At 43.5% G+C, this 19,195-nt stretch overlaps 1 long non-coding RNA gene across 3 annotated transcripts in view; it reads right to left on the bottom strand.

Moving 5' to 3' along the window:
• The window catches only part of LOC123599300, a 64,319-nt gene that overhangs the window by 21,326 nt on the left and 23,798 nt on the right, over window positions 1-19,195 (bottom strand). For all 3 annotated transcript variants that reach the window (XR_006713092.1, XR_006713091.1, XR_006713093.1), the window contains exons 4-7: window positions 18,514-18,572; window positions 17,382-17,470; window positions 1,484-1,578; window positions 30-105 (exon numbers count right to left, since the gene is read on the bottom strand). This is a non-coding gene — a long non-coding RNA (uncharacterized LOC123599300). The remainder of the gene's footprint in view (window positions 1-29; window positions 106-1,483; window positions 1,579-17,381; window positions 17,471-18,513; window positions 18,573-19,195) is intronic.

Here is a 19,195-nt window from a genome sequence, read left to right on the forward strand (position 1 = left end):
GCAGTGCCCCCAGAATGGACTTTCCTTACCAGCGTTTGTGACAAGCACGCTTTCTTTCTTCTCCGGGTCATAAGAAGCTAACATCAGAAGGAAGGCTTGGGTCACCTACGGGAAGGAATAGCGGAATAGCTACTCGTTCGTGTGTGTATGTTTCGTTGGAACATTCAGGTTTCCCAGGACTAGCTCGTTAATGGTTGCACGAACCAAACGCCAATCAGGGGCAAACCATTTGTTTTCCGTGAATACTTCCACTTGTGACCCAGAGCCTTCCCTCAAATCCCATCTATTTAGGGGGAATTTGGGGACAATGGATTAATGGCATTAATATTTCCCTCTTCACCTCCTGGAGAGCTGGCATTTTTCAGGAGAAGGTGACATCAGCGTGGAACTCACTCTACTTAAGCTTTCAGAAACATGTCTCCTTATTTAAAGATTAGATTATCCTTCTGCTATTGTTTTCCATTAGATTGTGTTTCCTTTCTCCTTTTTGGGGAAGGCCAGCTCACTATTTTGAAAAGGTGATGGACCATGTCAGGATTTAGAAAGTGAAAGGAAAGAGATTGGTTTGGATTTTCTCACTCTCTTTGTGTGCTCTAAAGCTCAATAAACTTCCAATGGTGACTGCAGGTAGAGGGGTAGAGGAAAGCTTTTGTATCCTTAGAAAACCTAGGTTTCAGTTGGATTATAGAGGTAGTCAAGAGATAGGGGAAAAAAGTTCAAATAGCACTTTGACTACTTTCCATGTCAATGGGTATGTATCAGCCATATTCCATGGCTATAAGAATCAGCATGGTTAAGTATTGATAAAAAAATTTTAAAGGACACAATACAAGTTATCAAAAAATTGGATGAGTTTGTTGTAATGAAGACAGGACTGTATGTAGTTTATATTCAAGTTTATGGATTTTCCTGAATACTGAATAAATTGTCAAAATGGTACTAAAACTCTGTGTAAAAGAACCAGTCCAAACTGTTAATCTGCTTGATACATCTTTTTGTGATTTTTTAAAAAGACTCTAAGCAAAAATTTTAAGCTCATTCCAGCACAGCTATATAGATTCACAGGGATTCGACGATAGTCATTTATTGTGTGGATCTAATGTCACCTTTCTTTAGAGCGATTTACAAAATACCACAGCATATGGCATATCTAAAGCAAGCGGTAAAACCGAGATGTGCAATTCTCATTGCAGATTCATATAAAGGAGGGGATTTCTTTCGTCTGTGCTTCAAATCTGAAACTCGGCAACAGTCCTTGGTCAGTATCCACCAGCATGGATGCCTCCCCAGATGCTTCACCCGGTAAATACACGCTTACAAGAGCAGGCAGACATGCCTGTGGCCACGCGAGGGTTAAAATGTTAATTTATTAAAATTTTCCAATCTTAACCACCTGCCCCTTGGGAGAAGGGGATGTTCCTGAGGGATGAGGATCAGGGAGTCAACAAACTGGAATTCACAGCCAGCCCTGGCACTCACTCACCTTCTTTCCAGTTATTTTGCACTCTTCACTTCTGAGTACGAGCCTAGCCTAGCGATCTCTTTCTGCTACCAGAGGGTTGTGCCTATCAGAAATGCCTGCGAAAAAAAATAAAGTTATGTGCATTAGGGATTAAAGACTGTACATCACCCGAAGTTAAGGAATGATTGAATGAGGCATGACACTATCACTTTTTTGTTGTGCCTGCTCTCTAATTCGGAGAAGTAAATGCTGTGTAATAGTCTATTATCAGATAGCCAAGGCCGCCCGTCACTCTTTCTCTTCACGTCTTTTTATTTGTGTCCCCATATGAATAAAGGGAGGATAAATTAATTAGCTGTGCATAATTACCAAATTCTCCAAACACACGCAGGCTCTACCCAGTGGAAGCAGAAGTAGGCTATACATTGCATATCGTTGGTGTAGATGGTAGATAGCCACCATCTATTGTAAATCTATTCCCACAGCAGGATCAAGGGAATTCAAATTCAAATGATGCATCCATAATATGTTGTCTAACGTGAAGCATTGTAAATCTCCTCATTGCAAAAATGGAATAACACTTTCAATGCAGGGTATTTTTCAGAACTACACTGACGACAAGATGCATTTCGACATCACAAGACGATAAATTCAGAGAATGTAGGTTGTATATGACTTTAAATTTTTGTGATTGGGTATCTTTGTTATTTGGCTAGAGGTATTAATTTAATTAAATGTACAAGAGGACTTTTCTCCCAACACCCAGAGAAGACTATTTGCATTTTTAAAAATTATCACAGCTTGTTATATAATTACAGCCACTGGGGCTGGATGCCTGCAACAATGCCCCTGGTTTCCTTCTCTGTACTGCCTCTCTAACGATAATACAGTTTCCCTTCAAAGTTTTCCAGCGTTTTGCACTTATAACTCACATCTTCTCATAAGAAGCAAGTTTGTTGGCTCATTAATACGAAACTTACAGAGAAGGTTCACCACATATTGATCTAATTAAACATTTTTGAGTCAGGACAACAACAATAATGGGATTAATTATTGTAATTTGTGCAGCCGAAGTAGATACATAAATAGGTAATCTTTATTTTTCAATACTGCCAGTGGAAAATGATTTCAGACATTAGGACCTGGGAGAGCCGGGAGCTTCAGCTGCTGTGAGTGAGTGCCCCTCCCATGGTTCTGGCCAGCAGCCCCGACATCCTTGCACAAAGTAATCACAGATCACAGCATTTAATCACTGAAAACAAGCACTCCAGAGGACAGCAGTGTCAATATCCCACTCTCTCATTATCTGTTTGGATTGCACATCCACACTGTCAGATAAACAGAGTGGAAAATTAAGATTAAAAATATGGTAATTTCATTTCAGTCAGCAGGCACCACTCACTGCCCCTATTATGCTATTGATTACCTCTGAATTCAATTTTTCTTTCAATGCAAACTTTAATCTGTTTGCTACCCAGCAATTCAACTCCCCAAGGGCTATTTGAGAGTAAGTAACCATTTAATCTGATGCTAACTGAAAAATCACCGTCCTTAATGAATTGTGTAAATCATTCAGCTCTAAAGCACCTTTGACTTCTATTTCATTTTTTATTTTCTACTCAATATAGGAAAGGATCGGCGTGTGAATAATTACAAAGTAGCAAGTATTTTTACATAGAGCAAATATGATAAAAACCCTATTATAGTGGGGCATGTGTAATGAACAGTACTTTTTAATTTCAAAATAGCTATTCATTAAAAAAGAATGGAAGATTAAAAAGAGAGGCTCAAAGCTCAAGGTAAAAGTTGATAGACATTGTAATTACATGGTTAATTTCAAAGATTTATATGCTGTTATGATTTAAAAGGAATTTTTATGACCTGACATTTTCATTTGAGAAGATTTTTTATTTAAAATTAATCTTCGAGCTCCTATTCTTAATTATTTCTTGGCAAGCGATAAATGAGAATACAAAAAAAAATGCCCTATATCAAATTTTAAGCAGAATAAATGCATGCGAATTTTCGAACAGCAACGAAGTGGTTTTTACTTATTTGAATTGCTTTACATTGAAATCCTCGGTTGGCGGAATTTGTGGGAGAGAGCTGGAAATTACTGGCCCATTTAAGGGAGCAGCAATCTTGCTGCAGTGCAGCTTTTATGACATTTCAAAAATATCAAATTGGAGAGAGGGCTTTTGCTCGGGCGATTTGATTGTCTTTCAAGTTGGCGTCAAGAGTTTTCAACAGGTCTCTCCCCCCCGCTGGTCCCAGGCCCCGAGGGCTCCCGGGGGGTGGGCGGCGGGGGGCGCGGATGGCTCGGCCTGGCTGTCTCACCCCGCGCGAGCAGCAGCAGGGGACCAGCAACCTGAGCCCCGCGGACGCCCGCGCCGGGTGGCCGCTCGGCCTGCGCTGCGGGCGCCCAGCCCGGGCTGCGCCGCCGAGGCTGGGGCGCCGGGCGGCCGAGCGCTCCGTCCTTCGGCGGCTCCCCGCAGGCGGATGACACTGCGCTTCCCCCAGGGCGGGCCCCACAAAGTGTAGGGCTGCGGGTACGACGCGGCGTGGCGCCTAATGGGCCAGGCGCGGCCGCGGAAGGTGGCGCCGGGGGCCGAGCCCCGGCCAGGGTCTCCGCGGGCTCGCGGCCCGGGCGCCCTTCGCGCCCTCGGCCTCGCTGCAAGCAGTCGTAGCTGCACGCGGGGCCGGTCCTGAAGTTTGGGGTCGAAAGCAGACAGGCATATCCTTTTCTTCTCTCCCTTTGGTCCCTCCACGCTGCACGGGGGCAGGGGGACTTTGCAGGCCCCGACCCCCCACCCTCACCTCCACCCTGGGTCCTCTGCTGGGTTTGGGCACGGTCCCTGGCTCCCCCTTCTGTCCTCCCCCAGCACCGCGGGGCCTCTCGCGGGGATGGGGGTGGGGGTTCCCGAGCGCTTTGCGCGGGGGGGGGAGCTACAACTAGGGGGACCGCCGTCTGAAAGCAGAAGCGAGCTGGGAGCGGCTTTAAATCGTCGAGTCCTAAGAGGAGAGAGGTTGCCCCCTCCCCAGGCGAAAAGAGGGGACCCCGGCGGAGCGCCCGATCCAGGTCCCGGAACCCCCGGGCGCGCGGAAAGGGATGAGGGCGGCGCGGGGTGCGCGCGGCTCGCTCGGGTTCTAGCGCCAGGCGGGGCGCTTTGCCCGCGCGTCGCGTTCCACAGCCCCGTGGCCTCCGCACCGAGCTGGCTGCCGCCGCGGCCGCCGCGTGTGCCCGAGGGCGGCTCTGCACCCCGGCCTGGCCGCCCTGCCGCCCCGGCGCCCGGGAGCGCCCGCGCCGCGGCCCGCACACAGGCGTCGTCAAACCTCGGCTCTGCGGCTCTGCAGTCCCCGACCCGCAGCGTCACCCTAGAATTTCCTTCTCAGCATTTCACTTCCCCGGGGAGGAAGGGAGAGGGGGAGAAAAGAAAGGAAACTGAGAGCGCCTAAGCAGGGAAATCATCTCAGCCCCGTCTGAGATACCCTTTTGCTCCAACTCCGGGTAACTTAAGAAGAGTCTGCACAAAGCTCGGGGCTCGGGGAGGAGTCCCGGAGTGGAATGTACAAAAGTCAGTTGTGCCGGCCAAAAACCGAGGTGGAAATTCTATCCCGCACCCAGCCCTTGCTCACAGATTCTGAACTTGAGCTGACGAGTGTTACTTTAGGTCAGCCGGAGCTCTGAGCAGGCAACAGGGTAACCTGCTGACTCGGTGCGTTTCGCCTCTTCAACCTTAAGTACCAGCCTCTTTAGCCTACAGCACGGTCAGGGCCCCACATGGAGACCCTTTCGTTTGCCCTGTGGATTTCCACACGCTCAGAGGTGTAGCAGCTCTGTAGGCTTTAGTTTCTTTCTCTTTCTTTCTTTCTTTCTCTTTTCTTTTCTTTTCTTTTTTAAAATCAAGATTAGCAAAGACTTATTTCATTCATTAGCTATTTACTGAGTATCAGACACCGTGCTAGGCAGAACCCCAGGCACGGTTCAGGCAGTTTCTGAAAGCATTTTATTTCGTTGAAATATGCAGTGACCGGCTGCATAACAATACTTAATGTATTTTATATACATGCATTTCTTCTCCAACTGGCTATAATAACTTCCTTAGGGCTCATCTGAACTATACTGGCAAGGATGGTTTAAAGACAGTGAATTCTGCAACTTATCAATTACCAGGTACTGGCCTTAAGATGAGCTATGACCTTTTAAATATATTTAAAATTGTTATCCTTGGGGCACCTGGGTGGCTCAGTCGGTTGGGCGTCTGACTTCGGCTCATGTCATGATCTCGTGGTCCGTGAGTTCAAGCCCCGCATCGGGCTCTGGGCTGACAGCTCAGAGCCTGGAGCCTGTTTCGGATTCTGTGTCTCCCTGTCTCTCTGACCCTCCCCTGCTCATGCTCTGTCTCTCTCTGTCTCAAAAATAAATAAAACGTTAAAAAAAAATTTTTTTTTTTAATTTAAAATTGTTATCCTTAACTGATCACAATGCTGAGACTTCTGGCGGGGTTTTATGTAGAGCATCTTTTGACTACACATTGATTCCTCTTTTGCAAGCCTACATTTTAGGAAAAAGTTTCCTTCTATTTGCTTTTTTCCAAAACCCCAAAGGCCGTGGTATCATTGGGTCTATGAGGCAGCACCTTTGTCAATTTTAAATTATTGAATCCTATGCAAACCTCAAAGGGAAAAGAAAAGAAAAAGCAACGCTTGTTCTGATCTTTGCTCTAAAAATGCCTGGGCCAATTGGTTTTTTTAGTTGTTGATTTTTCAAGGAACCCTTTCACGCACAGCCAGGAAGGTAGAATGTCAAGAGGCTGTCGCTTTGCATTTTCTCAATCTGAAAATGTGTGCAAAGCAGCAACACCTGTAAACTCAGACCTATGACAAGACATGTAAATGAAATGATAAATACAAAACCCCTTTAAAATACTAACGGCCTGACCTGTGTCCTCTGGTGTGGCAAAAACCCAGGTTTACGTTCCTCCGTCTTTCTGACATCTAGTGACTTGTACTGAAATCTTCTCATACTGAAGACAGGCTATTAGCACTGAAAAACTGAAGATTTCCTATTATCACTCCACAGGTTCTTGATTTTTTTGAAATTATGTTCTATTGCTTAAATGGTCATTTCTTGGGGCGCCTGGGTGGCTCGGTCGGTTAAGCGTCCGACTTCGGCTCAGGTCATGATCTCGCGGTCCGTGAGTTCGAGCCCCGCGTCGGGCTCTGGGCTGACAGCTCAGAGCCTGGAGCCTGTTTCAGATTCTGTGTCTCCCTCTCTCTCTGCCCCTCCCCTGTTCATGCTCTGTCTCTCTCTGTCTCAGAAATAAATAAACGTTAAAAAAAAAATTAAAAAAAAAATAAATGGTCATTTATTCTGGTTTGATATTGGGTGGCAATCAGTGAAAGAGGTTGCTATAAGACTTAATTCCTTTACTAGTGTCCTACCCTCCCCGCCCCCAACTCCATCCCTGAAGTACATGTCAAAAACAACCAGGGACATGAGTACGTTTGACATACAAATATCACTTTCCCTTGATTTTTAAAATTGAACTGTAGGAAATAAGAAGTGGCATTAAAGGAGCTGTCACTCCCCGGGTAACTGTTAGAGTTAACTGAGAAAACAAGCCCAAATGATTCTCCTGGTGAGACAGTGCTGAATCAAAAGTTGGTCTGGCCAGCAACCACCTGGACCAGGTCTCCACCAAGGAAGGACTGTGTCTGTGGCATGAACCAGAGGAAGGAGAGAGTCCATCTGATCATGCCAGAAACTCTACAGAGGGAATCACATCCCTTGAAGCTCCCAAGGGCAGGGGACCAAGCGGAATGCTCATCTGTAGAGAACAGTTGTTCTGTACTGAGAACAGCTACAAAAAATTAAGTAACCAACCAGTTCATGGTGGGTCTAGATGAGGGAGATCTCTCGACTTCTTGCAAGGAAGTGAAGAAAAACCCATGGGAAAAAAATATTTTAAAGCTATGGGTGTAACTTATACACCCATAGGTGTATAATTATATTACAGGAAATTATAGGAATGTCCAAAACTGGCCAAAAAGAGTAGGAAGGAGAAAAGACGTCAGGATTTGGGAGGCATTTATTCATTCATGTGTTCAACAAACGTTTATTGGGCACTGACTGGGTTACAGACCCTTCCCAAATGAGCTTGCACTGCATTCATTAAAATTAATGTCTGCCATTAGTGCATTGCTCGAAGAGAGAAAAAGCCATTCATAATTTGTCCGGGGTGTTAACTCTATGCTTTGCTTTAGGACTGTACTGTCTGTTTGGTCAATGAAACCACCAAAACTCCCAGTAGAGTTTTGCCCATTGATTCATTCAAGTTCAGTTCCAAAAGGCTGTCTAAACGCATCAACTTTCACATACAGAGAGGAAAATTAACACCTACACCTGTTCTGGGGGGTATTAGAAACATTAGCCCACAAAATGGCATCCAAGGCTAATATTACCACCTTCTCACAGATGAGGAAACTGAAGCTCAGAGATGTTAAATGTCTTGCTCATGCCATGCAGCTATTTAGTGGGAGAGGATTTTGAATCTATGTCAGTCCTCCCAGGCCTGTCTTCCTCCACATGAGAATTCATTGAGCTGTGTGAAATCACTTTATAAACTGCAAGGTGTTACATAAATGTAGATATGTCTATTAACTATTAACTCTTAGTTTATGTTTAAATATCAATTCTTACAGTTGATGAAGTCCCAGTATGATGACTGTCCTTTCATTATTGTTAGTGAACTGATTCCCAAGCACCTTCCTCTCATGTGATTTTTTTCACTTGAATTAATGGTATAGAAACAGGGCCAAAATGTATCCTTTTCTCCATAGATACCTATCACAGAGGTCCTTGTCCAGAAGTGGTCTGTTCTGATGAATTTGTGTCCTCAAGCTAGACCCAGGCTCTCTGTGTATTATTCTCCTATGTTAAAGATTGGTTTTTTTCTAATTAAGCCACTCTAGCAACAGGAACTCAGTGGGAATGAAAACAGCAGAATCTATACAGTTTCTAACCAATTGCACCTTTGATACAACCCCACAGCTACTAACCAAATTTTCTTTATAATCACTTTCTGAATGTCAAGAAGCATCCTTGGGACAGAAGGGATCTTTGCAGTTTAATTACCAGACTCTAGAAAAATACAAATGAATCTTTGGAACCTGAGCAAACACTGCTTTGGGAAATTTCTCTACTGCACATTGATTGGGGGAGCAGTGAGTGATGTCACGGCCCTGAGTGAATGAATACTGAGCTTCTTAAAACTTCATTGTTTCCCTTTCTGGGGAAGTTGGAATCAACTCAACTGAAAGAATCAACTGTGGTGACTTTCCGACCTTCTGTTGTGCAGAATGAACGAACAGTCTGTTACGGAGAGTCAAATATCTCATAGATAGTGTGAAAGGAAGGCAGGCTATTAATGATTCACATTAAGTTTGTAAGGCGTTAAAGACATAAAAATGTTTTAAAATGTTTTGAGTAATAAATGTAATTTATTTATTTAATTTATTTAAATGTAATAAAAGTTTTAAAATGTTTATTCTCTTCTCTAAAGTTTTCTTGCCAGTTACATTTCCCTCCTGTGCGCCTTCTGCATGAAGTTGTGTGCACCGTGAAGGTTACTTTGTAGGTTGGTTCTTAATCACTGTTGTGCAGCTTCACTGCTGTAGAGGCTTCCAAAACCACTGTAGTCTTTTTTCAACGTCCGTCTGAAGCTACGTGTTTTCTGTCAACCTAAGGGTGTTTTCATGGAAGCTCTTCATTTGTACGGTGTTTTGCAATTTACCAAGTGCTTCTTCTACAGATGTTCTCGCACTTTGGCTTTCACACCATTAGGAGGTGGGACGGTCCGCTGGCGTTTTCTTCGATTTGCAGATGGAGACAAGGCACCTGAGATGCAGAGAAATGCCCCCAAATACTCCACAGCCAGATAGCTAGGGAGTGCTGGAGCCCAATGCCGGCAGCAGTGTTCCCGATAACCTCCCTACCTCTGCAAGGAAACCAGTCTGGGTTCCACGTTGAGCTGTCAGATTTTCCACTTAAAAGTTCCAAGATCTGCTCCGACATACAAATGATAGCATTATCAGGCTTTATTAACAGAAAGAAAAAGTTCAACTCTCCATTTCCCGTGAGACCTTTTAAAAGCGACCTTTAATTCTTCAAGTAATTTTTTTATTTCGGGCCAGATGGCATAATATACAATCTGTGCCCCCAATGGAACCATGTTTATTTTCAGTCAGCTTAAACTCCTGTGTCCACTCTATTTAGGATATTTCAGATCCATGTTCAAAAGCTGCTTGGCTGTCCAGCTATTGGTCGATTGGTCGGTGGGGGTGAGTGAATTATGCTAAAATAGTGCCAGCTTAGCTGAATTTTAAGGAGTTATTCATGGGAACAAAATGTTTGGAGCCAGCATTCTACTGGGCATATGTATTTGATGCTAGATCCTGATGTTTTTTTACAGTTACTTAAGGAGATTCTCTCTTTTTTTTCTTTTCTTAAATATGCATCCTTAGCTGGTCTGTCTCCATCAATTTAACACGTCTGAGGGATATTCCACATTCCTGCCATATGATGAGGGATACTGCTGATCCTGTATCCAGCCGCATCTGTAGCACCTCGGCCTCCACCCGGGGTGTTAAACAGATTATTTTTCTATCACTCTTGCCCATACTGAATATGCTGAATGCCGTCCATCTAAACTAGCTAGCCCACTCTCACAGCCTGAGTCTCTATTATCGGCAGCCACAGCATGCATATTTCTATTTAGTTTCCAGTCCTTAGGGAGTCCTCTCTCTGTGCCCTTCCTGAGTCACAAAATCTTTGGATTTTCCCTCTTCTGTTACATCTCCTGAAATACTCATCTTTGATTGTGTATTCGGAATGGTAACAGATAGCTTTCCCACCGCAGTAACGTGCCCCTGCCTGCTTTGAATTCTGGCACACGGCAACAATGAGATCACCTTATGCACGCTTGCCTGTGTCTTCTGGCTTGTTTTAGTCTCCGTGCAGGTGTTGCTGCAGCTGCCATAAGCACCGTAGTTGACAAGCTGTTCTAAAACGTGTACCCTTCTTCATTCCAAACCCTCGCCTGTTTGCTTAGGATGTGCGGTTCCATACTGATCTCTTGGTTAAGGCACTAGGTAACTATTCCTAAGCTGCCAATACCGGACCCTTCTATAAACCATCCCATATGAAGTAGCAGATTTGTATTTGCACACTGAGCCTTGTAGTATAGACAATAACAGAGGCGCTAAAATGCCATTGAGAATTATGGCTTGAGGGGTGCAGGTGTGCAATAAACAGACTGGCTTTCCTACAAACAGCAGACTTCATCGCAAGGGCAAATTCAGCATTAGGAAAGAAAGGCGGGAGGGGGTACTGGTCTCTTCGCCCCAAATGCCCTTAGAATGGCACATCTTTTCTTTCCAATTGAATCTGGAAGATGACAAATGTATTCCTGTATTGTTCAAAAATAGCTGATCTTTATTCCTATTTATGTTTTCCAGACTACCATAAAATTGCTAGAGGCATAGGTATAATATACTTGATGTATCCTGAGGATTTTGATCCTTTGAAAGACAGCAGTTGCCAAGGTGGGGTTCTGGGATATGATTTTGTTTCCTTTCCGGATACATTTTCTTAGGAACAAACAAGCCTTTTGCCAGCTATGATTTACCCAGGAGAAAGCGTGACTAAAGGCATCTCAAGCACAAGAAGCTTTCTCTGACTGAACGGTCAAAACAGGCCTGCCTTTCCCCAGGAGCAGACTCGCTCAAGTAGCTCTTAATTAGCGATAATTTGCACTTCGACTTGGGAAAGAAGGATGTCACAGTCCTTGACAAATCTTTATCAGGATTCCCATTTTAGAGGCTGAGCAAAGGAGGCACAAGGTCAAGCGATTTGCCAACGGTTGCGGCAAATCTTTTCATCGGTGTTTCCACGGCCCCTGGTATCACAGGGACAAAGACGTGCTCCCACGGAGCTATCAGCAGAAAGAGAGAGCAAAAAGAAGACATTGGTGGAAACACGGCTAAAACCTGAGGCTTATGGTACAGAGAAACAGCCAGGACAGCTTGATACAGGGAGATGGCGGGGTAGAGCCTGCCTTTAAGTGGGCAATGAGATCGGTTGGTAACCAACCCTCCATGTTTACGGGCAGAAAGGAGTAACAGAAATAGCCATCCAGTTATTGAAGATGTTTTTACCAAAGGGCTCCTATGTAAATGGCACTGTTCCAGGCATCTTGTGGAAACGTACAAAGAAATACTAATTTAATCTTCTAGGAGTTTTCCATATAAGCAGGGAAACAGGGCATATAAGCATAACTGAATGCACTCAACCATGAAGTCCCAGTACCTAATGTAAGTACTGGGGCATAGTAGGTGCTCAATAAATGTTTGTCGGACTAATAGCTCTTCACTCACTAGCAAGCCTGAATGTACACTCTGCCACAGTGGTTGTGCATGTGATCTGACTGCCTAAAGTTTACATAGCAGGTTTTAGGGAAATCACACTTAAATTGGTTGTTAGAGAAAATTTAAAAATATGTTTAACCTTTAATTGTCAATAATTTCTGACTTCCAAAAAAAGTTGCAAATACAGCAAAACAATTCCTATGTCTTTCACTAAATCTTTCTTCATTAAAAAATTGCTTTGTTCCTGTTTCAGGTTTTTACTTAAATTCTAGTTCGTTAACATATAGTGTAATGTTGGTTTGAGGAGTAGGATTTAGTGATTCCTCAGTTACATAGAACACCCAGTGATCATCACAACAAGTGGCCCCCTTCATACCCATCACCCATTTAGACCATCCTCCCACCTACCTTCTTCCATTGACCCTTGGTTTGTTCTCTATAGTTAAGAGTCTTTCTTATGGCTTGCTTCCCTCTTTTTTTCTTTCTCCTATGTTCATCTGTTTTGTTTCTTAAATTCCAAGTGAGTGAAATCATATGGTATGTGTCTTTCTCTGAGTTGTTTTGCTTAGCATAATACATTCTAGCTCCATCCATGTCATTGCAAGTGGCAAGATTTCATAATTTTGATGGTTGAGTAATATTCCATTGTATACATTCACTCATCTTCATAGGTTAACACCCTACATAACCACAGAACAATGATCAAAACCAGAAAGTTAATGTGGTTACCATACTATTAACTGGTCTACAGACATTCAGATTTCAACAACTGTTCCATTAACAGCCATTGTCTGATCTAGGATACAATACAGGACCACACATTGTATTTAGTTGTCATGTTTCCTTACTTGTAATCTGAATCTGTTCATCAGTCTTTCTTTGCCTTTCATGACCTTGGCACTTCTGAAGAGCACTGCCCCATTATTTTCTAGAATATTCCTCAGTTGGAATCTTTCTGATGTATCCTCTTGATTAGATTTGCATTGTGTGCACATAATGTCAGCGTGTCTCATTCTGGGTGGCGTTCATTTTCATCATTTGGTTCTGGTGGCACCTGAGTTTCTCCACAGAAAGGTTACCATTTCCCTTTGTAATGAATGAGCTTCTTATGGGAAAACACTGAGATTGTGCAAATATTCTGTTTCTCATTAACTTATGCCCATTAATTTTATTATCCACCCTTGATTCTTACCTACAACACTTATTACTGTGGTGTTTGCCAAGTGGTAATTTTCTACTTCAATCATTCCTCCCTCGTTTATTAATCAGCATTCTGCTATAGAGAAGAGCTATTTCTTATCCTATTTATTGATTTAACTGTTTTTAAAATAAAGAATAGGATTTCATGAAGGCAGGGTGTTTGGTACTAACAGATGGGAGAAAAAAGCAAGCAATGGATGCGTAATGACAGCCAGCTTGAGTGAAGGGCCTGTGATCCTAAGTGTCATTTGCTGAGAGTAGAAAATAAAAGTCTTCTGACAGGTTCTGAGGAGGCAGGAGCACAATCAAAGGGCTAGTCAAAGAGGGACATCTTCGGTACAATTGATGGTGGAAGTCTGGCAATGAGTTACGAGGCATCTAAGGACGTCTAAGGTAGGACAGGAGGAGGATGAGTTCATTCATAAAAGGTGAAAAAGGTGCTTCTGTCAACCTTGATGATGAATCAGTGCAAAAAGAATGGTAATCACTTCCGATGGTGACTGGAGAGGTAAAAAGTGCTGGGAATTTTGTAGGAAAATACAAGGGGCATTCCTTCAGTTAGCATTAGCTTCACCGTAAAGCATCCATAAGACGTCCTAGAGTCTGAGAAATGAAGGAGTGTAAGCAGCCAGTGTTGGAGGGCGGGGCATTCCCGAAAGTGGGAGTCTGGGGGGGCCACTGACCCTTTACACCTGATGCTACCTCAGCCAGGGTGAATCATGCTATCTTGGCCAGGTAACGTTGGGCAGGGCCAGAGTGCTCCTGAGAGTATTTAGCTATTACATAGCTTTCTGCATTATTGCAAAAGAAGAAAGGAAGCATCCAGGGTCTACTGCAACCCCCCGCCCCCACCCCATGGGCCTAGCATGTGGAAATCTGTTCCATGTTTGCAGTTCTCCTTGGCAGTGAGCAGGAGACGTGTGGAGTTGGAGGGAGCACCTGAGGTTAGCCTGATTCCATATTCTCTGCCAGCCTCTCCCCAAAGAAGTCTGGTTTGAGCATCACCTCAGGGCTTGAGTAACCTTCCAAGTATCTTGACAAGGCCGGTCCTAGCCCTCCATGTAAATATGCTTGAGATACAGCTTTGGGGACAGCAGGAGTTTAAACAAACTAGAACTCCTTTCTGTTCTTTCTTTGGTTGATGAGAACAAAGATCACTTCTGTGAACCCCGTCCCGAGCCTTGTAACGCCATCAGAGCATTAGCGTGTTCTCACCGCCAGCCTTTATAGGGTGACTAAGCCTGTCTGACAGGCAGCGGTGGCCGAGACTGGCATGTCTCTCTTTTCTCTAACCCTTAATTGAGGGCTAGCCCTAGCGAGTGGAGATCCCATCTTTCAAATTGGTAGGGCAGCGGTAAGGAGATACTCCGAGAAAAACTGTGGAAAACCTCTCAAATTCCTTTGCTGAGACACAGAGCATTGAGTCCCTGGTTGGGCTTTTGTGTGGCCAGGAGGGTCGGGACATTGGCCTGAAACCTGTAGCAGAAGAGAGGAGCAGCCCAGTCACCACTGCACCAACCCCCTGGCTTCCAGAGACTGGGTTTTAATTTTTTACGGAGAGAGAGCACAGTGCTGTGGATTAACAGCAAAGCTTCAGATTCAGACCTGTGTTCACACCTCGGCTCCACCAATGACTATGTGACCTCAGACAAGCCATCTATTCTGTACCTCTGTTTCCTCAACCACAAAATGGTCCTTGGGTAGCACTCAGTGAGTGGCGGCCATGATTAATATTATTGGTGAAACTTGTCCCGTGGCTGTATTCTGATACTTCTCATCTTGTAGTTCAGAAATCTGGGGTTTTTTCCTCATGATTACTCAGATTGCCTTTTTGCACCCCTGCCATCCACTATTCTCTTATTCTCGGGAAATTAGATAATGTCGACTAGCCAGAGTGTTATGCATATGGGTGCAGTTTATTAAGATATCATCTATTTAAAATGTCATAATATTATATTTAAGTATCAGTGGGTAAAAACCAAAGCAAAGTTCAACAAACCCAAACTACTGCTTGCAACACACAAGTGAAACTTGACGATAGGTTTCTCATTACACTCATTTCACCCTTAACTAATTCACCCCTGTGCCTGGGAGAATCATTCTGGATAGCCACACCACAGCGTGTACTTTGTTTCTTTATTTTTACAAGTGCAGTTTAGTTTCCATTATTTGTGATAATTCTTAATAGCATATATTATACAAATAATGATGACCTAGTATTATGAGACCTTCCTGAAGATCACTGTTATTAAGTCTTGCTGAGAAGTGGGGCATGACTGCCAAACTTTTTATAGGAATTACAGGGTTACTGGGCTTAAAGCAAGGTATGGCGGGACCCAGCAGTTCACGACAAATACACAAGATTGGTAAAGTCAGGTCTAGAGGCGGGTGTGAAGAAGGAAATTAGTGGACAGGAAGTATTGTTCAAGGGCTAGGTGCCAAGAACCTCATAGAATTTCTGTGAAAGAATCACTCGCATTAATTATGTACTGTGATTCTCTTAAAGTAAGGGTAAGAAGTCTTTGCCCAATCCAGGTATATGCCTATACTGAAGAATGAAGGAGAGTGTGTGTGTGTGTGTGTGTGTGTGTGTGTGTGTGTGTGTTTCCTCTAATTTCCTGGAAGATCAGAACAAAGATGGAAAGTCAGAGGCACTGTGCTTAAGAATCATCACCAATAAGCAGTGTTTTTAATTTTTTTTTCAACGTTTATTTATTTTTGAGACAGAGAGAGACAGAGCATGAACGGGGGAAGGGCAGAGAGAGAGGAAGACACAGAATCGGAAACAGGCTCCAGGCTCTGAGCCATCAGCCCAGAGCCTGACGCGGGGCTCCAACTCATGGACCGCGAGATCGTGACCTGGCTGAAGTCGGACGCTCAACCGACTGCGCCACCCAGGCGCCCCAATAAGCAGTGTTTTTAAAAGCCCAACCGTGCGTGGAGTTTGGAATCTTGCCCTGAATATTTCTCAGGATTCTATTGAAATATCCTCTTTGTCAGTAAGTTTCTCGTACGGCCTAGAGAAGGAAGTTATAGGCATGGTGTTAGACCAGTTAATACCCACAATAGCTTCGGCGGGAGGGGGGTGGGGGAGTGACACGTGCTCAACCTCTACTTTCTCCCTAAGAAACTAATCTGTGGCAATGCGCTCTTGCCTAGCTTCTGAACATGTGCCCACTAAACCCTTAGAGAGTAGCAACTTGTGCCAGGCAGGTAAAAAATGATACAGTTTTTATTATTTTATTCCATGTGAACCTCCTAGTGTGTGGAAAGGTGATTAAAACTTTCTACGACCTGATTTATTTTCATGCCAATTTGCAAGGCTGCCTTAGCATTTCTACATTCCTTATAATTTGAGCATTTATTACCTACTTTACAAGGCACTTGTGTAATATGATATCAGACTTGAAAGTGGTATTGTATGTACAGAAACTCTATTAATAAAAATTACTAAGTAGTTGCTATTTGTTTATAGTAAAAGGAGACTCACTAATACACAAGACGAAAGATTCCTCTGTGCACAGTGACTGAATTAGCAATTTGGAGATTCTTTTTTCTGGTTTAGCTATCTGAGAGACTGACTTCGACAAGCTCCCTTGGACAAACTTATCTCAGCTACTAACTTGTCCCTTCCGATCCAGGTATTTTTGATTTGGACACATGAAAGAGTCTCTATATGAGTTTTACAAAACTTACGTCAAGCTATGTTTTAAATCACTGCCCTACAGGGGCACCTGGGTGGCTCAGTCGGTTCAGTGTCTGACTCTTGGTTTCGGCTCAGGTCGTGATCTCCCTGTTCATGAGTTCAAGCCCCACATCGGGCTCTGCGCTGACAATGTGGACCCTGCTTGGGGTTTTCTCTCTTCCTCTCTCTCTCTGCCCCTACCCCGCTTGCTATCTCTGTCTCTCTCAAAATAAATAAATAAATAAACTTAAAAAAAATTAAAAAAAAAATCACTGTCCTACAGAATGTTGACCTGGTCAATGCAAGTGCTGTGTTGACCATGAGACCCGTATGTAGCTATAATATCCCTCACTCCACAAACCAAATGGAATAAACTGAGTTTAGGTTGCCTCTCTCACAGTGTATTTCCTCTCAAAGTATTTGTAACCTCTCTCTCAGACCTCAAATTCTGTGAAAGAACTGGAACCTAAAATGATCTCCTCAATTGACTCTGTCTGCAAGCGATGCAAATATCCGTCCTCCCCCTGATCCCATTTCCATTCCAGAAATTAAATTAGCAAGATGTGCTGAGTGGATGCTACCCCAGCCCGCGGAGTGTGATCTTACCCAGCCAAGTAGGGTGTGATGCCCAGAGACATTGATGGGCTGTGGCTTCTCCTCCTCTCCCTCCTTGAGTCATCTTCACAAAGAAGGAGCTAAAACAGTGGTTCGCAGAGTTTAGCCCTCAGGCCAGCAGCATCAATAGCATATGTTATAAATGCAGATTCTCAGGTCCCACCCCAGACCTACAGAATCAGAATCCCTGGGGTTGGGAGCCCACTGTATCTTCGCCCTGAGGGTGGTGAAAGACTGATGGAGAGAAATAGTTCCATGCCTGACGGCCAGAGGGTATTTGCCACCAAGATTTCTTTTTAACTACAAATTTGCCCTGAGTCCAAGACCCTAGCATTTTCAAAGAATTCACACGAGGTTTTGTTTATTTGTACACGTTTTTTCCTGATGCTCGGCTAAATTATGCCTAATTCAAATCCAGAATGAATTCAGCTTGACCTATTCCCATTTTTTTTTTAGTTTAAAATTCATAGCAATCTTTACCCAACTCCCCCCTGTTTTATTTCCTTCTCAGACAATCAAACATTCACCCACTACTCTTCTGACTAATCCCAACTCATTTTCCATTCTCACAGGAAACAAAAAAACAAAATTAAAGAAATAAATGTTAGGAATACATCAAAGACCACATACAAGGTGCCCATTACACCTTCCTGCTGTAAAACCTTCCTGGACACAACCCCTCTGAATTTTAATTCTCAAAAATAATTCTAGCAATTGCTTTCACACATGTAACATACATGTGTAATTATGTGTAATGTATGAAAGTCAAGTATTTAATCCTCATGTGGTTCATCCTTGATCAGAGCATTAGGGTTATTGGAGGAAACAAAGAATCTTATCAATGAGTCTCATAATCCCATTTCTCAGATGAGGAAACTGAGGCACAGAAAGCTTGAATAGATAGAAACATTAGGCAGAAGTCTCCTTTTTGGTTAGCTCGAAATGAAAACCTCTTAACGTCAAATTTCCAATTCAAATACATTATAATCAAATAAATGATTACACTCCATCTCTTGTATTTATGAATAAAATTCAGATTATTCATGCGCACAGTGTGAGACTTGAATGTAATCATTATTATCAGCAGCATTTATTAAGCAGCTAGATAGGATACAGCACTTACCTTTAGTCTATGGGAGTGACAAAGGAAGTAAGAGGTTTTCATCTGTGATCTGGAAAAGCCTAGAGGAAATGGGGGCAAATGAAAATTATACAAATGACAACACACACAGGTGATATACAAATAAACATACACTTAAGTGGCAGAGAGATAGTGCTCGCCAAATATTCTCTTTCTTGCCCCACATTCCCAGCCTCCCTTGCAGTTAGATTGGCCACAGGATTAGTTCTAATTGACCGTGAGCAAAGGCCAAGGCACCTGCTCGAGGCACCTGCACGTCCCCTCCATCCCTTTGTTTCCCCTCTATGGCAACCTTGGAGGCCATGTATTCCACATGGTGAAGCTGCAAAATAAGGAGGGAGGGCTGCCCAACCCGCGTTAAGTGCTGACCTGAGAGAGAAATAAAACATTATTGTATTAAGCCTTTGAGAATTGGGATTTTTCTACTGCAGCACCTCAGGTTAATTACCCTGACTAATTCAACCTGGAAATGTAAAGCTGTGCTATGCACCTGCACTTCCCCTCCAATTCACACTCCCCTCATCAGGAATGCCCCCTACCACCTCCTTTGTCCATGTAACCGAATCCTAATCTTTTACAACCTAAGTCAAATGCCAAGTCATTTCATTCATTAGACAAATATTTTTGCACACCTAGTATGTATCAGGTATGCATTCCTTCTTGA

This window comes from Leopardus geoffroyi, chromosome A1 (assembly GCF_018350155.1).
Source record: "Leopardus geoffroyi isolate Oge1 chromosome A1, O.geoffroyi_Oge1_pat1.0, whole genome shotgun sequence".
Classification (NCBI taxonomy): domain Eukaryota; kingdom Metazoa; phylum Chordata; class Mammalia; order Carnivora; family Felidae; genus Leopardus; species Leopardus geoffroyi.